Genomic DNA, 19,883 nt, shown 5'->3' on the forward strand with positions numbered 1-19,883 from the left:
TTCTCAGCACAACCTACCCAGCAACTCCCTTACAAGAATTTCTGGTTGATTCTAACGACCTTGTATAATTTCCCAGATTATACAGGGCTATTACAAATGATTGAAGCGATTTCATAAATTCACTGTAGCTCCATTCATTGACATATGGTCACGACACACTACAGATACGTAGAAAAACTCATAAATTTTTGTTCGGCTGAAGCCGCACTTCAGGTTTCTGCCGCCAGAGCGCTCGAGAGCGCAGTGAGACAAAATGGCGACAGGAGGCGAGAAAGCGTATGTCGTGCTTGAAATGCACTCACATCAGTCAGTCATAACAGTGCAACGACACTTCAGGACGAAGTTCAACAAAGATCCACCAACTGACACCCGATGACAAAGTCAAACGCTTTGAATTTTCGGCGCCGTTGCAACAGCTCATGGAAGAGGATGCGTTCAGCGCGAAACTTGTTTTCAGTGATGAAGCAACATTTTGTCTTAATGGTGAAGTGAACAGACACAATGTGCGAATCTGGGCGGTAGAGAATCCTCACGCATTCGTGCAGCAAATTCGCAATTCACCAAAAGTTAACGTGTTTTGTGCAATCTCACGGTTTAAAGTTTACGGCCCCTTTCTCTCCTGCGAAAAAAACGTTACAGGACACGTGTATCTGGACATGCTGGAAAATTGGCTCATGCCACAACTGGAGACCGACAGCGCCGACTTCATCTTTCAACAGGATGGTGCTCCACCGCACTTCCATCATGATGTTCGGCATTTCTTAAACAGGAGATTGGAAAACCGATGGATCGGTCGTGGGGGAGATCATGATCAGCAATTCATGTCTTGGTCTCCACGCTCTTCCGACTTAACCCCATGCGATTTCTTTCTGTGGGGTTATGTGAAAGATTCAGTGTTTAAACCTCCTCTACCAAGAAACGTGCCAGAACTGCAAGCTCGCATCAACGATGCATTCGAACTCATTGATGGGGACATGCTGCGCCGAGTGTGGGAGGAACTTGATTATCGGCTTGATGTCTGCCGAATCACTAAAGGGGCGCATATCGAACATTTGTGAATGCCTAAAAAATCTTTTTGAGTTTCTGTATGTGTGTGCAAAGCATTGTGAAAATATCTCAAATAATAAAGTTATTGTAGAGGTGTGAAATCGCTTCAATCATTTGTAATAACCCTGTATATTCCCTTCTGCTTCTTCTTCGTGTCAGACAATACAACCTAGTCCCACTTAGCAGTCTTAGCTTCTGTTCGTAATTCGTATTCTTTCTGGGCAAGGTCAGATTCTCATAGTTACATGTTCTGATATACCAAGTCGTTTGTCCTTTAAAGTTCCCGATATCACTATGATTTTACCCGTCCCTGCTATTCAGTAATATCATAATACTACATTGCCACAATATGTACCTTATGATATAATACTGTAAGAAATATTAATTTTTGCCTGGTTGCGTTACGATCTTTGTGCAAGGGTAGACTGCTACAGGGGCTGAGACTTTGCTGCATCTGACCCAGCAGTGTTTTTTAGTCCATTAGAAAATGTAGCTACACTAAGTTTCCAGATACCCCCATGCCCTGCGCTGTGGGACACATTTCGTCAATTATATTTATTTATATAATTGTTAATGGTGACTTCATCATTCCCCAGTAAACCTACAATTCGCTAATGGATTCTGAGAATGACAACGTGCGATTGGCCATTTTCAACAATGGGTCATTTTCAAGCAAGTACCTTAAGTTTCCAGCTTCATCTTACATTGTAATACATCTTTGGTACATGTGGACAGGAAACGTCTTGCTTCTGTGCCATGTATCAAGTAAAACACTACATTATTTTCCATGATTACGTCTATTAGCCGGCACAAACAGAAATATCATTCACGGATACCAGGTCGACAGTTTTATTTGCCTTGTGGCACAGATTTTCGTCCCTTACGGTACAGTTCTATGCCCAGTGGTGTATTTGGTGTACTCTTTGAAATTAATACAGTGCTGGACAGCATTGGATAGTGTTCGAAAGTCTCCAGTGACAGTAACTGTGGTTGCCAATTTTTAAACGTGGTGTATCACCGAAGTCAAATGAGAAAATGATCACATCTCTCCAAGACGGAATCGCATACTGGTGAGGTCTTTCTCTCATGCTGGGAAAGAACCGGGAGGCGTTTTGTCCTGCTGTATCTGCATCTCAGTCTTCTTTCTATTCTCATTGTATACATGAAGTGGCATTAAAGCGTGGCTTAATTGCCGCTTCATGAGTGTTAAAATGATATTTGACAATTTTAGTCAGATGTTTAACTGATTTCTTAATTTTCTCCAGTTGCAATATTCAGTGAACATTACGGTAATTACCCCTGTGGCTATTCTGAATGGTGGCAAATAATGTGTTGGCTTACTTTCTTATCATATTACAATTTTTATATTACCGTTCCTATCCCATCATGTTCGTGTGAATGAACTTGTGTGAATGGGGTAAGTCAAATTTTGCGGGTGTAGTTTTGTTTGGTATATGTGAGTTGTAGTGCGCGGTGCCAACCTTAGAGAGAGGGTGAAGTGTCTGTCATTTGTTATAGAGTAAAAGATAGTGTCGGTAAGCAGGTAGGCCAGTTAAATTGGCAACAGCCAGAGGGGTGTCCTCCCGCTCTGGAGGGTAGTCTTTTGAAGTAGCGGAACGGTTAGTGGTTGGCGCGCTTTTGGTCAGTGGCCGGGACAGAGCTAGATGACAGATGGAGCCTGTGCAGTATCGCACAAAGATGGGTAACAGTTTGAAAAAATAGTGGTGGATTTGTGTTTTGTAGGAAATAAATGTGAGTATGAATACCACAATGCACCACGACCAAAGGTATAAAGTGTAAATTTCAATTCTTGAATCATAAGAAATGATAGAAAACTTCTGTGATGATAGCGAGTGCGGGTGCAAAGGCAATGCTCGATTAAGAGTTTTAGGATCATGGTATGTGGTCATGCTTTGAAAATTAATTTTATTTTCGTATCGGAATGCTCTGATGTAAATTATATGGGGTTCAGTTCAATAACTTCGGTCGTATCTTTGCCGGTTCGGACTTAGAATATTTGTGGCGCGAGATTACTACCGCGATTAAAAGTGTGGTTACCAGTAATGGCTCACTATGTGTGCATGTGTTTTCCGAAGCAAACGAAGTGCGTTAACAAATCTGTAAGGGGTTCAATAAGATTTTCGTGTGTTTTTGGTAAAAGAACTTACGATAAATAGGGGGTTAGAACACGTGCGGACCTCACTTTCGTTCGCGATTTTGTTGTCAGATTCTATCCTCTTACAGTGAAATCCGCGATAAACATTTCAGTAATAATTCGGGAGAAAGTGTACTACAAGCTGTACGATAAATTTTTTCAGTAGTTTTTGGGGCTTTCGTTTGTGATGAATATGGCCGTATTGTTCCAAAAAATGTTCAAATGTGTGTGAAATATTATTGGACTTAACTGCTAAGGTCATCAGTCCCTAAGCTTACACACTACTTAACCTAAATGATCCTAAGGACAAACACACACACCCATGCCCGAGGGAGGACTCGAAGCTCCGCCAGGAGCATGACTGCAGCGCCCTAGAACGCTCGGCTAATCCCGCGCGGCCTTGGCCGTATACTTCAGTGCCGGACACAAATATTAACGTAGTATTTGGGGAGGGGGGGGGGGGCAATATTCAGTTTATTTGTTTTCAAATCTATCCCATATCCTAATGGACAAGTAATTGAAACTAAATTTGTGTGCTAGTAAGATAACTACAAAATAACATGTATGGCCAAAGAAAAAAAAAGCCAAACTATCATGTTAGTTGAAATTTCATTTGTATATGAATAAGGAAGTACTTTCCTTCCAGATGGAGCTGTACAGTATGCACAGTAAAAAAAATTATTTTTATAATTTCTTGGGTGTTTTGAAAATAATATTTCATTGCCCAAATGCACATACACCACATCTTTGATTGATCCTCAATATTTAGGTCATGATTTCAGCTCTGTTTCAGTCAATTCAATCAAATAGTGCACTTCAATTAATTTAGAGATTTACAGTCTGAATAATAAGGAGGTTGGTAGTACGAGATGAAAGTCGGAGTGTGCTATAAAAAATGATTCAGTCAGGGCGATATAAAAAAAAATATATTCTGTTGCGCATAAATAAATAAATCAATCCTATATTAATTTTAAAAAAGCTAACTATGAGAGCAGCCCCCTTCAGTAGCTTTCTTCTGTGTCACTGATTTCGGAGGAAACAGTCAGAGCTGCCATCTCATACTGCTTCCAGATGATGCTGTTGTTTACCATGTAGTACAGTTACCAGAATGTCGTAACGATATGCGAAATGATTTAGACAAGAGATTTATGATGCATAGAATGGCAATTAGTCCTAAACAGCATAAAATTTAAAGTCCTCCACGTGAATAATAAAAATTTTCATTTAAATTTGGATACACGATAAAAAAGACAATTTAAAATTTGTCAATTCAACTAAAAAAGTAAGGATTGTACGAGATTACGGAAAACTTAAACTAGAGCCTTCAAACAGAAAATTTTGATTTGAAATGAAGCAGAGATTTATTGGCAGAATACTTAGATCTTTTACTTTGCGGCATAGAATGCTTACCAGATACACTGACGGACTAGATCGATAAATTAAAAATAAAGGGGTGGCCTGTTTTGTGTTATCGCGAAATAGAGGAGAGTATCTCGGATATGATGCGCGACTTGAGCTAGCAATTACTACAAAAAGGTTTTTTTGTAGTTTGGACGAGATTTTTTCATGAAATTTTAATTACAATCGTTCTCCTCCGAGCGCCAAAATATTTTGTGGATTGCCATCCACACGGGAGAAATGATCGTCATAGTAAGAGGAATCAGAGCTCGGAAAGCATTTTAGACACGTGTTATTTGCGAGATGAACGGTCGGGAAATGGCCCTATGAACCACTTGTAAAACGCTAAAGTGTGAATTGCTGAGTAGTAAAGGCATCAGAGAGGCAGTTCTCACTTTGCGTTTGATGGTGGAACGAGGACTGAAGACAAATCAAAACACGTTGATAGGATTTGTCGACTTGGAAAAAGTGTTCGGCATTGTAAATGGGTGTAAGACGTACTAAATTAAGAGAATAACAGAGATATGCTAAGGTGAGGCTGGTAATACATAATGTGTACAAGTAGCAAGGAACTATAGGAGCTGGAAAGCAAAAACGAAGTGCTCGGCTTAAAAAGGTTGTAAGAGAGGGTTGTATGTTCCGTCTCTACTCTTCAATTTACACATCTAAGAAGCAATAACAGAACTAAAAGAAAGGCTCAAGAGTGGGGTTATAATTCAAGCTTAAATGGTGTCATTGCTTAGATTCGTTGTAGGGAAGAAGAATTACAGGACCTGTTGAATGGAGTGGACATTATAATGAATACGGAATATGGATTGACAGTAAACTAAAGAAAGACGAAAATAATGAAAACCAGCAGAGAAGGGAAAAAACCAGAAACTTGTCAGAATTAAATAACACGATGTAGACTAAATTAAGGAATTCTGCTACGCAGACAGCAAAATAACCCTTGATGGACGAAGCAACGAGGATATAAAAATCAGGTTAGTTCTGGCAAGCCGACCGATGTGGCCGAGCGGTTCTAGGCGCTTCAGTCTGGAACCGCGCGAGCGCTGCGGTCGCAGGTTCGAATCCTGATTCGGGCATGAATGTGTGTGATGTTCTTACGTTAGTTAGGTTTACGTAGTTCTAGGGGACTGTTGTTAATTCCCATAGTACTCAGGGCCATCTGAACCAGTTCTGGCAAAGAGGACATTCCTGGCGAAGAGAAGTCTACTAGTATCAAACATAAGCCTTAATTTAAGGAGGAAATTTCTAGAAATCTACGTTTGGAGCACAGCATTGTGTGGAAGTGAAAAATGGACTGTAGGAACACCGGAACAGGAAAGAATCGAAACATCAGAGATGTGGTGCTGTAGAAGAAGGTTGAAAATTAGATGGACTGACAAGGTAAGGACTGAAGAGGTTCTCCGCAAAATCAACGAGGAAAGGCATGTGGAAAACACCAACAAGAAGAAAAGACAGGATGACAGGTCACCTGTTAAGACACCAGGGAACAACTCTCATGGTACTAGAGAGACATGCAGAGGGTAAAAACAGTACAGGAAGACAGAGATTGTAATACATCGAGCAAATAATTGAGGATGTAGGCTGCAACTGGTACTATGTGGTGAAAACCTTGGCATGGGAAAGGAATAGAGGAAATTGTGGTGGGCCGCATTAGACCAGTGAGAACAATGATGACTCAATAAATAAATAAATAGAATAAATAAAAATTAGACGTAAATGGAGATGCGTCTCCTTCTAGTATATGGCATAGCTCTTTCTTGTAGTATCTGCACCATGATGGTTGAGGAATATCACACCACAGCTATTTCGGTTTATATAACTTCTTTGTGTTTTTCCTCGATTTGCTGATATGAGACTGTTAAGCTACTAGGGGCGACCGCCGTGCTCTCACAGTGCGCTAAATGACAAGCCGGAAACGATGCAAGAGAAAGAAGTGGCCACCCGGGGAGGTTTTGTACTTTGGAGAGGAGCGCGGGAGAAAGTGAAGGTGAAGGTAGCGCAGTGGACGCGGGCTGGCGGGGACCAGGAGCGGCCGCCCTTGCCCTTGGCGGCTCTCGCCAAGCTTTCTCCGGCTAGTGTTTCACTTTCCAGCGCCCAGGCCGCGGTAAAATAATCGCCGCCCGCTGGACCCGTCTAGGTCCTGGCCGCCGCCACTTCCCTTTCCATCGCACCCGCCAGGCGGCGATTCCTTTCTCCGGGAGAAGCAAGAACCGGACTGGTGACTCCACTCTGCTCCTCTCGTCTAGTCTCGCCGTAGAAAGCGAGGCTCTGCGCCCGCCCTTGACCGTCTAGAAGAGATGGATAAGTCTCGTCCAGTTGTAGCTGGCGGATGCTCCCAACCCGTCACCTCCCACATCTAATTTACTGTAAACACGACAATCCCAACATCATACGAGGGTGAGTGAAATGAAAACCTTAAATTTGTAATAACAAATGGAAATTTCGGGCCGTTATCCTGTAAGTTGGTAAGCGTGCTACAAACTGCGTGCAGAATGGCCTGTAGGTGGCAGCATAGTGCACATGCACACATACCGTCGCAGTAACAGTATAAAGATGGCCGTCCCACTTGCGACTTGCATCCGGGAACAACAGCGAAGTGTTATTCGGTTTTTGCGTAGTGAAGGTGTGAAACCTATTGAAATTCATCGACGAATGAAGGTTCAGTACGGTGATGCATGCGTGTCACAGCAGCAAGTCTACGAATGGAGTAGGAAGTTCGCAAATGGTGTGACTTCAGTGAAAGATGCTTCTCGTCCAGGTCAGGCACAACGAGTTGGGACCCCACAGAACATTGCAGCAGTTGAAACCATAGAGAAGGAAAATCGCCGAGTGACATTGAATGACAATGCAGCATGTTTACAGATTATTGATCGGTTAGCACACCACATTGTGCATGATGTGCTCCAGTTTCACAAAGTGTCTTCCAGATTGGTGCCACGGCAGGTGATTCCTGGAACAAGAGAACGACGTGTTGATGCTTGTGAAGAACTTCTTCGGCGCTTTGAACGAGAAGGTTACGGCTTCCTTGTAAGAATCGTTACTGGGGACGAAACCTGGGTCCACTTCCACCAACTGGAAACGAAGAGAGCGAGCAAGGAATGGAGCCATTCCTCATCACCAAAACCAAAAAGTTTCGAACAGAACCATCAGCAGGGAAGGTTATGCTGACTTTCTTTTGGGACGAAAAATGCGTCATTTTGGAGCATTACATGCCTAGAGGGACCAGTGTTACCGGTGCATCATTCAGAGATCTCCTAAAAAATCATCTGCTTCCTGCAATCAAATCAAAGCGACGTGGATTGCTGTCAGCAGCTGTCTTTTTGCAACATGACAATGCAAGGCCCCAAACTCCCTACAACAGTTGCAAGAATCACGGACCTGCATTTTGAGTGTCTTAATCATCCACCATAATCACCAGACCTTGCCCCAAGTGATTTCCCTATGTTTCGACCACCCAAAGACGCAGTGGGAGGAAAGAAGTTCCGTTCTGATGAGGAGGTACGTCACGCGGTGCGTGAGTGGTTGCGCGGACTACCAAAAGAACTTTTTTCTAAAGGAATTTATGCACTTTATAAGCGCCGGAGGACTTGCATTGAGCGTGGGGGAGATTATGTTGAAAAGTGATACAGCTTTGTACCACTTCTGCACAATACATAATATTTAAAAAAAATATTTAATGTTTCCATGTGACTCGCTCTCGTACTTACTAAAATTGAGAAGAAGCATTATACCCAGACGTATGTCGTCAAATATCTTTACCGTATCATCACTTTCCCTTCCTCCTCATGCACAGTAAACGTGGCCGTAATCCTTAACACCCGCAAACTCCAACAATCCAATTAATTCCCTTCTAATTCCCAAATGGTTCAAATGGCTCTGAGAACTATCGGACTTAACTTCTGAGGTCATCAGTCCCCTAGAACGTAGAACTACGTATACCTAACTAACCTATGGACATCACACACATCCATGCCCGAGGCAGAATTCGAACCGGCGACCGTAGCTCTAATTGCCAATCTTGTAATGGGATACATCTCACCTGCCCTACAACCTCATACTCTGCACATCTTCGGTCTTTGCAGTTTTAAGAGACTACAGAAAATATAATCCACTTGGGCATTTACCCTGCCCACAACATCTAGCTATGTTCTACCACTATGTTCAACAGTCACAGACTTCTTGCGTCCTCAAGTGCTGCCTCTCGTCTGAGAGCATTCGGGTGCCAGTTTACAAGTGGATAATTCTCGCCGACTAATGACGCGTGTCTCTGTGAACTGTCTGCACGATGCTGAGGTATTCTCATAGCCAGCAAAGGCCACTGACCCCTCTCCAGTAGATCAAGTGTGGGACGAGCTGGGACGTCAATTCCCAGTAGTGCCACTGTCCTGGATATCAAGGATCAGTTTCAAGAGTCATGAGCCAGCTTGCCTCAGGAGGGGACACAAGGGATTTACGATGCCCTTCCCAACAGAACAAGCGTTTATGCAGCCAGAGGGGTGCAAACACGTAGTGGTAAGTGGACTCATACTGCCAAGTCCTTTGTATTTTTTACGTGATTTTGTAATTAATTTCTTTTGTTTCCTTTTTCGCAGGTGGAATATATACTTTAGGTGCATTATATGTTTAAGTCTACGGAACCGCATACCACTTACAGCTGTCTGGGTTGACGAAATGAGAAAAAAAAGCAAAGGAAAAAAAAACATGTAGTGCAAATTAAGAGATCGAGATGAAAATATTTCAAACTAAAATAATATGCTTTTCGTGCAGGTATAGTGTACACATGTACGCTTTGTTTCAGGTTTTCTGGAATGATACCGATATGGCCTCCTCATTCGACACAAAAGTTTTCCAATACAGATTCTAACATTTCATTTTGACAAAGCAGAGTCAGGAGTTTTGTGGAATTACGACAGTTTTAATTTGAAATGGGATAGGGATTTAACTTGAGGCATGCCGATCAGATGGACACTCCTTGGTACAAGACCAAAGCTGTCAGTGAGATGAGAGCAAGCGTCGCATGGAGTCTTACCCGTTATGACGGGTCAAAAGTGCTCATTAATTACTGCAGTCGGGAGTGGACTGACTTGTGTCACTTTTTAACAGTAGTGGGTCCTGGGAGTCATTCTCAATGTATTTTGATTGTTGTAGTTTGTTTCTTATGCTCACATAAGGTTAGATACTTTCTAGTGACAATATTTTCTTCCAGTAACAATGTGTGACAAATAGTAATGCGAGACGTTCTTTCAGCAGATACCTCTTATGCAGGGACTGCCTCTGGTTAAGAGACGGTATGTCAAATGTAAATGTCTAATGTTGTCTCTAAGTCAACCGGTCTGTCCTTCAGACAAAGTAGCTTAATCAGTTGATAGTCAGGCCTGAAGCTGTAGCAGCAAAGAGCCTGCCTGGAAACTGAGAGGTCGCAGGATCGAATCTCGGATGGACCAAAGAAGTAGTCTGCCTTAAACCTAGCCTTTACCTGTCAGGAACAACAAATGGTTCGGATTACATATTAAACACTACCACCCAGATTTTCCACTGGGGTAAATCATAGAAAGGTAAGGCACCGAAGTTGTGTCCGAAATTGTGTTATCAGTTCAGAGCCCTCTTGAGTCATGGTGCTAGTCCTGTGTATTCCAGGGCGGAGGTGCTACTAGCTAGCGCTACGTGTTTCTGTTTTCAGACGCTAGTGGTCTACAGTAATCGCAATATTGGTTCCTCCAGCGCAGGATGTTTATAAGAGTTATGGTGGATTCGATCGTGGCCGACCGTGAAGCACTGATAAATTTTCTCTTGAGTGCTTGCAATATTGAATATGTCCATGCAATCGGGAATCTTGAAGTGCTGGATGCATGGTGAAATTTAAATAAAGCAAGTAAACTGTATTTGTCTCTGTGGAAATTATGAATGGTTTGGATGCTATCAACTGTTATTATGCTGTGTCTTTTTGAAAAATTCAGTGAATGCTATGAGAAACTGGAGGCAGGTGGGACGTTGACTATTATCGGTCGGTATACGTTTTCTACTCCGCTGGTCAAATCTTGGAATTTTTCTGAGTGGAAATATCTCCCTACAGGGCTTTCATCAGTGGTTAAAATGTAGTGACAATTTTGATCCTGTCTCACGGGATAAGACGAAACTGGCGACACTTACCAAGACTGTATTACAAATGTAACAGTGCCTATAATATGTAACCAGAAGTACCGAGACACCTATTAGTGGACATAATTACAAGGTATGTTCATCCTTCGCCTTTACGGCGGCTTCAACTCTGGGGTCACTTTTAATGAGGTGCCTGCTGTCTGTGAAGAAATGGTAGCCAATTCCTCCGGAGCAGGGGCTGGGGCATCTAGAAACATCGCGGAGTTTTTCCACTGTGTTAAGGTAGGGACTCTGGGAGGTCAGTCAATTTCATGGTATTGTCCACAAACCATTGTGGCAGATGCTGCTTTAAGGAAGGTTGCATTGTCATGCTGATACAAAAAATCAGCGTCTCCACAATGTTCCCCTACCGTAAACAGCAGAAATTCTGTAAAATTTGCTAGTATTCTTCCATGTTTAGCATTTTCTTAAGCGCAGTAAAGGGACCCACACATTAACCTCACTCGTACCGTAACACTACTTCCTCGGAACTACACACGACAGATGGTAATATTTACCAGATGTTTACCAAACCAAAATAATTCCGTAGCGTGATTCATCACTCGCAATCAATCGTGCACTGTCCAGTGGCTACACTGTTTTCGCTCTCAGACAACTGAAAGTCGCTTGTCGTTGACTACAGAAATGTATCGTTTATACGGAGCTGCCCGACTACTGTATCTGACTCTTTTTAACTACCTGGGCACAACCACTGAAGTAGCTGAGCTGGTGGTAGCAATCATGAATGATTCCTTCCACTGATTTAAAGCAATTTCCTACAACCATCGTCTGCAATGATAGATGGTCCCTGTCGGTCATTACATGACGCCTGCCTGGCCTGGTGATTACCTGTGGCTATTCTTTGGCGTTTCCACTTCAATATTACATCACCAACAGTAGTTTTGGGCAGCCTTATAAGGGCTGAAATGTCCCTGATGGACGTGTTATCCACGTGACATCCAATGAGCGGTCCACGTTAGAAGTCAGTAAGCTCTCCTGAACTATCCATTCTGCTGTTAGGGCTGCTTCTCAACTGAAAATACTTTCCACCTTCATTTATACTGCAGCACCCGCCTCTCGTGACGCTGATTTGTCAGTTCTGCATTACACAGTGTGGTCCATTGATCGTCACCGGGCCAAATATCTCACGAAATAAGCGTCAAACGAAAAAACTACAAAGAACGAAACTTGTCTAGCTTGAAGGGGGAAACCAGATGGCGCTATGGTTGGCCCGCTAGATGGCGCTGCCATAGGTCAAACGGATATCAACTGCGTTTTTATTTAAATACGAACCCCCATTTTTATAGCATATTCGTGTAGTACGTAAAGAAATATGAATGTTTCAGTTGGACCACTTTTTTTGCTTTGTGATAAAATGGCGCTGTAATACTCACAAACGTATAAGTACGTGCTATCACGTAACATTCTGCCAGTGCGGACGGTATTTGCTTCGTGATACATTACCCGTGTTAAAATGGACTGTTTACCAAGTGCGGAAAAGGTCGATATCGTGTTGATGTGTGGCTATTCTGATGAAAATGCCCAACGGGCGTGTACTATACATCCCCCATCAAGCTAGACGAGTTTCGTTCTTTGTAGCTTTTTCGTTTGATGCTTATTTCGTGAGATATTTGCCCGGTCACTATCAATGGACCACCCTGTATAGGTGTGCCCCGACGCTTCTCGATAGCCACTCACCGCCTGCTTTCGCTCGCTCGTCCCACGTCGGTAGGATCGCCTATATTCCGCAGCGAGTGTCCGTGAGATGACGCAACGTTGCAACTTCTCAGACGACAATGGAATGAACCTTTTTCCAAATATCTTCAGATTTCCGAATAGTTGCAAGCCTGGTGAATCGAGTGAATGTTTCAATAATTTATAGTACAGATCCCATTGTAAAAGCTCTATTGCGAGCAACTACATTTTCCGGCTAGGGCGCCCCTCTTTTGAAATCCATACTTGTCTCACTTATTTTGTACTTCTTTATGAAGACCATTGATATTTTAGGCTCTTTCTTTCATGTTGCCTTTGCTGAGTCCAAATGCCAGTTCAGTCATGAAGTGTTTACATCGGCTTCGGTTATTCTTCCGTCCTTCAGGAAATCTTTGAGTGTACAAAAAAAAAAAATGGTTCAAATGGCTCTGAGCACTATGGGACTTAACATCTGTGGTCATCAGTCCCCTAGAACTTAGAACTAATTAAACCTAACCAACCCAAGGACAATCACACACATCCGTGCCCGAGGAAGGACTCGATCCTGCGACCGTAGCAGTCGCGCGGCTCCGGACTGAGTGTACAGGATATATGCATTCAGTGCTGCAATATCTATCATTTCCATGAAGATTCTTAGTGGCCACCGCCTCGCTGCTCTAACACAACTGTATTCTCTTGTCGTTTTGTCCCCATTATCTACAGCATCTTTGGTTTTGTTGTAGTGCAGTATGATTTCGGGTTTGTGTTCACTTTCTTCACCATTAACTTGTCTCTCATTATGCTGAGTAGAGAGTAGTATTACTGCCTTTCTCTTATTTGGAACAGAGGAAACTAGGATCAAGTCATTTGTGAAACCGAACAATTAAGAGTGAACTTCTCTCTTTCTGTTTGGCAAGAATTCCTTCGGAATCTCTTTCTTATTGGAACACAAGGTACCAACTAACATCGTGTTTCGTTTTAGTAGTTCAGCAGAAAATGGAAAACTGTTGAAAAAATTTTCCGTTGTTACACCATGACCGTTATTCAGAAATGGTTCCATCAGATCCAAAACAACTCTCTGTTCTTGATTCACTTCCCGAGTATTGTCCACTATTCCTGTGTAAATTTGGATCCGTAATAAGTAAGATGCCTTCACATCAGCACAAACCAAAATTTTAATGCCATACTTGCCAGGCTTGCTCTTCATATAAACCCTAAAAGGGCAGTTTCCTCGGTACGTTGCTAATCGCTCATCAATAGTCACGTATTCATAAGGAAAGAAGTTCTTGCACAACTTAGATTGAAATTTGTTGAACACTACCCTCATGGCTTGTAGCTTGTCCCTGGTTTCTTCTGTTCTCTGCGCTCTTGTATCTCTGTTGTCAAATCAAAAGAATTTCATCATAGACAAAAATCGGTTTCTTGACATGGCAGCAGAAAAGATTGGTTGCCGAAAGGCAACATTACCTCCTCACAGATCGGAAGCACTTGTGCGATGTCCATGAGTTCGACCAGCTCCTATTAGAATTGCTAATACTGCGTACACTTCAGTTGCATTTATATCTCTCATTGCCGTTTTGTTCGAAGAATGAGCTGCATTCCACAAAGAAATTACTCATTTGGCTTCCCTGTTCGTTTCTTTTACAATAAAGAACTCGATTTCCGGTGAGATAAATAATAAAAATGACTCTGTTATTGTTTTGATTGTTTTTCCATGATTCACTGGACCAGGTGTTAGTTCAAAATGTTGCGACGTCGACGCCACCCGCCTTTTGGTGGTTCACTACAAAATGGTAGTCCACTTCTAGAAACAAACAAATCTCCAGTGTCTTCGACTTCTTCTTCTTTTTCTTCGTCATCCTCTTCATCCTCTTCTATTTGTTCACGTGAATGTGTAGTGTCTTCTGATATTTCATCATCAGCTTCATCTGATGCTATGATATGGCCTTTGTCAAAAGGTTCCATATATCCATTCAGTTCATTATCAATGTCCAATTAATTTTCATCGTCAGAATTGTATAGAATTTCCATGATCTCTTCACTAGAAAGTCCCTTGGACATCCTTACTTGCAGATGAAATACTGACTCGTGTAATGTCAGCTCAACAGTGAACGTCAAATTCAACACAACGATAGCAACCAGCAACAATGACAAACATTGGATCTATGCCAACACTCAACAAGGAAGATGAATGACAGATTTATTTCCCAAAATCTCCTTTTTATACAAATAAGAAAATTAGACGTTTCATACCAAGCGGGGTAGTCTCACAATCCCTCCAATAAATGACTTGAATAACCATAAAAAAGCCAAAAAATATGCAGTAATGAGTGTGAATTCAACGTCAATCATTTTAGTACAAAGTCATGAAGCTACGAGCATGTGGCCCTTCAGATAACATTATTGTAGGGAAAAAATCAACCTGGGGTATTCAGAATACCCTGCTTGGTAATGCGAGGGTTCCCAAAATAATTTCAGTACAGACATGCAAACTCCTCCTAAATAATGCAGTGCACTGATGTGCAGACACGAAATCAACTCCTAACCTGTCCAAATAGTGCATAGCACAGCCTACAGACCTGCTCACAAAAATAACGTAACAGAAATGCAAACAGCATGCACCAACACTGCCCTCTGCCACCTGTTCACTGGACCACATATGACGCTGCTGCACATGCACCCAGAAGTCAAGATGCACCAGCACCTGTCAAATCATGCCCATGTGTCCACAAGCATACAATCATGAGGTGGTGACATCCCTTTCATACTTGACACTTGTGAAATTCCTATCTAAATATGTGATACCTAGGCACCACTATACATGTGGATACTGACGTCACAGACTGCACTATAGAAATCTGTTCCAAAATAGCACAGACTCCTTTCCCCCTCACGATCCTAATGGGTCATACATCATCAAAGTATACCAGACAGTACTCTACATATTTCCAACACCACGAGCATAGTGCTTAATTTACGATCTACCTCTATGCTGATGTGGGTCACATGACATTCTCACAGTCTTAGGGTAAAATTAGAGACTGAAAGACCCCTCACACCGCCATTGACCAACCCACCCTGCAGCACCATTACCAAGTTAATCTGCAACTGACCAGAAGTAGACTATTACATTCCACGTCTCATGAATAAATGGAGCTAGCCATGTCCTCGCCCATTCAAGTACACAAGATTTCTCCAGGTGCTCCCACGTCGAGGAGGCTAGCACCCCTTATAGGTGTATAGAAACATATTTTAAAGTGTTGTGATGTAATAACAGATAGTTAAGAAGAACCTAAAGTGGGTGATTTTTACGCATGATGAAGATCCAGACGGATGGATTTCGAAGCATTTTACGTAAATCGACTACACTATAAACTCTAGAGTATTGTTCAAGAGTCTAGGATCAGTACCAGGAAGGTACTGGTAAGAGAGAACATAAACACACGCACTACTAAGGCTACAACAATCTGCACTTATAACAGGCTATAATGTTAGATCACTTGAGTTTCTGACCCATCAGTCATGTAGAATGCAGCGCTGTTTATATTTCAATGTCAGAAATATATTTCCAGTGCATGACATACATCCTTCTTGCAGGTTTCTCTATGATAAACTATGGTATTGAACAATTAGAAGAGAAAACTACTTCCTTAAAACAATGGCTCTGTGTCATACATGCACAATATAGCTTTCCAGAGATGTATGGTATCCACTGTCCACATCCATTCACATTTCAAAAATTATACTATGCCCACATCAGCCCTATATAAAATGATCATTAGTAACGGAGAATATCTCTTACAAGGAAACAGATAAATGCATAGTAGCGGTGTCTGACTTGTGAAATTATGAGTCATGTCGCCACTAACTTTGTAAACAGCACATCTGTGAAGTAGATGTACTCATGGGGGATTGCAATGTCTCACAAACACCCAGCGCTAAATTAGTTATGAAACTGAAGTAACGATTTGACGCTTAAGATGCGACAGGGGAATTGAGTTACAGTGCATAATTTTTTGTTTGTTTAGAGGAATGTGTCACGTTTCATAGCACGTGAGATGGAAGTCCTCTGATCATCGACAGATTTACTGTTAACGATCGCAAGTAAACAGTGCTCTTGGACCCACACAGAAGAAGCAGTTGTATACGAGTCAAATGCAGGCTATGTCACACATCTGATGCGTCCTGGTGGAACACCAGGGGAAAAATGGGCAAATGACCTGCAGTCACTCCCCCCCCCCCTCTCTCTCTCATCAGTCTACCATTAAATCGCACGTTTTTACAATCCCATCTCACTCGACCATTCCATCCACTCTTTGTCATCCATTAATGCAGATTAAAGTGAGCTCAGAGGCAGATGGTTCTCTGTCTTCCTGAAAGTGTCAAATACAGTAGTCAACTCTTGTGTATCACTGTTACCTCAATACATGCAATAGAATGCTGCCTTGATGGGGAAAAAAGTGACTGTTTTCCATTTCCCTTCGCTTCCATGTCGATGTTTCTTGGAGACCCCTTGCTGCTGAATGCTTTTTCCCATGTACAAATTGTTTTGTGCTAAGCAGAAGACATGCAAGTACTTCCTAAATTTCCCTGCAATTCAGTGTATATTCAGTCAATTTACACCTATTATTACTTTACTGTAATACAAGTGTGTTGTAGTGCAAAGTTTGCTTTAAGTGTAGCGTAATGGGTGACAAATGTGGATGTTGCCGTTGGTTCAAATGGCTCTGAGCACTATGGGACTTAACATCTGAGGTCATCAGTCCCCTAGAACTTAGAACTACTTAAACCTAACTAACCTAAGTACATCACACACATTGTTTTTCGCAATTCTATCGATTTTATGTCAGTTCCATCCATGTGATCATGATATAACCATTTGTTCTTTGTTCTAAAATTGCTTGTAAATGTATTACATTTGCCCTCACCTAGCCCAAATGCACTGATCGGGAGGTGTAGTATAACACTATACTCGATTATATCCAGTCACTTTCCTATTTGGAGAGCATCTGCTCTGTTTTCTGCATATCTGTGTATGCGCATGTGTCACTGGCAGCTCTGGTGGTGGCTGGAGTGTCTGAGCTCTGCAAATAGGTCTTTGCTCCCATTTGGTCACATCAGTAATGGTGCCTATGTGATAACGTATTTCGAGAGGAATTTCTCTGGTGTCAAGTATGAAAGGGATGTCGCCACCTCATGCTTGCGGGCACCAGTGCGTGGTTTGGCAGTTGCCAGTGCATCTCCACTTCTGGGAGTGTGTGCAGTACCATCCTGTGCTGTCCAGTAGACAGTGGGTCGGGTGCAGTGTCTGCGCGCGTTGTTTGCATGTTTGTTGCATTATTTGGTGAGCAGGTCTATAGGCTGTGCTATGCATTATTTGGACAGTTTGAGTTGATTTCGTGTCTGCACATCAATGTACTGCATTATTTAGGAGGAGTTTACATCTCTGTACTGAAATTATTTTGGTAATTTAGGAGTTGTTTGCGTGTCTGCAGAGCATTATTTAGGAGTAGTTTACAGGTCTGTGGGCTGTCTGGCGTGACCCTAAGCACATCAGAACATGTTTTTTGTATCCGTGTCATAAATATACTATCTCAAATCCATCCCTAAATAAATAGTTCCAAAATAAATAATGTACACTCCTTCCTCTCTCCAGAGCCACAGCGCAGGCTGAGTCATTTTCCCCTCTTGACAGTCATCTTGTGTCACAGAACAGACAACAGCGCCCTCTGGTGACAGTATTGTGTAATAGGTCCATACCTCATAGCGACCATACTGTTTCCCGCCATTTCCACCCCACCGTCTTGGGTTACATCATGTAATGGACGGCATTGCTCTCTGGTGGCAGTACTATGTACTAGATCTATACCTCATGGTGAACACACTGTTTCCCGCCATCTTGGATAACAGTACTTGCTTCATCAGCTGATGTCATGCATCTTGGATTACGTCATCGCGGCAATACTTTTGGGGCACCCAGTGGGACAGAATCCCCTTGGGGGGGTGACGTCATCGCCGCCATATTGGATGACGTCATCATGAAGGAACTTTTGGGGCATCCTGTGGGGCAGAATCCCCCCTTGCCCCAATACTTGTGCAGACATGCCCAGTGGGTGTTTATTTTCTATGGTGTCTGTTAACTCTAAGTGGAACACGGGTATAAGCTGCTACTAATACTAATACAAGAAACGCATATGGGTAGAATGTACATAAATCTCAGCACACTGTTAGTGGGGAATTTGATTCTGTGGCAACTGTAGCATTTTTCCTTGAAAGGAAGCTTGCGCCAGAACGAGCTCTCCTCGATTTTTAGTTTACAGGCAGATTATAGCTCCCCTGCATTTCCTGTCCAGCTTTTTACGTGAGTAAACGAAATAACCTTACTGAGGTCGTGTTTATCTGGTAAACCTACCGTCAGTTTTCAAAGTTAGTACTTATTTGCTACTGTTCTGTGAGTTATTATGAAAAAACCTCAATAGGAGGAGCTGCAAGTGTCTACCATACTGAAGAGCCTGTCCCAAGTGCAACATGTTGTGCCTGTCTCAAGTGTAAACGCTATCAATATGAATTCGACATAGTCGACTTCATTGATCATCTGACGCACAGTGATTGAAATATGAACAGTGACTAACTACAAGGTGCAGTTAAATGAATGTGACAACTGTCCATGGTAGACGTCTACGTGCAATAACAACTCACAGACGGCAGGTAGTGGCACCAGCTTGTAGGAAGGCTTGTAGAGAGGACTCGGAAAATAGAAAAGTCGTTGTCGTAATGAGGAGACGGAGGAAGGGTGGAAGTATTTCCAAAAAAGGCTACTTTTGTAAGCTGTTCGCATGACAGTGTGTTAAAATACATCGCGGATCGAAAAAGATGGCGCTGTCCAAAACGGCGGCTGCGTAGATGTGTACGCACTCATGCTGACTGCTATTCATCTGCGACGAAGGCTGAAATTTGCACGCCGATACCGCAACTTAACGTCCCCTGAGAGGCGTTAGGTAGCGTTTTCGGATTGGACGTTGGCGTGTACAGCGTGAAACGCCTGAAAGCAAACATCCTGCAACAATTGTCAGAAGGTTCCGGCCGGAGGGCGTTCCCTAGGTGATATTGTCATCCTGAAAGGCTCAGTGCATCATTGTAACTATGCATCTGTCGTCGAGGATTAAGCCCGCACCTTCATGAAGTGGTCGTGCGTGGCTTGAAGAGCACCGGGATAAATTTAACTTACTCCCTGGCCACCAAACTCCCAGAATTTAAACGCACTATGGGACCACTTCGGTAGGCCTGTCACGCCACAGATCCTCGGGCGAGAAACCTAGCACAGCTGGCTATTTCACCGGAGACGGCAGGGCTTCTCATCCTTGTCGGTACCTTCTAGAACCTGATTGACGCTATTCCTGTACGTCTCGTAGCTGTTCGCTCTGCAAAAGGTGGGTACTCCGGA

The sequence above is a fragment of the Schistocerca cancellata genome, chromosome 2 (assembly GCF_023864275.1).
Source record: "Schistocerca cancellata isolate TAMUIC-IGC-003103 chromosome 2, iqSchCanc2.1, whole genome shotgun sequence".
In the NCBI taxonomy this organism is placed as follows: Eukaryota; Metazoa; Arthropoda; class Insecta; order Orthoptera; family Acrididae; genus Schistocerca; species Schistocerca cancellata.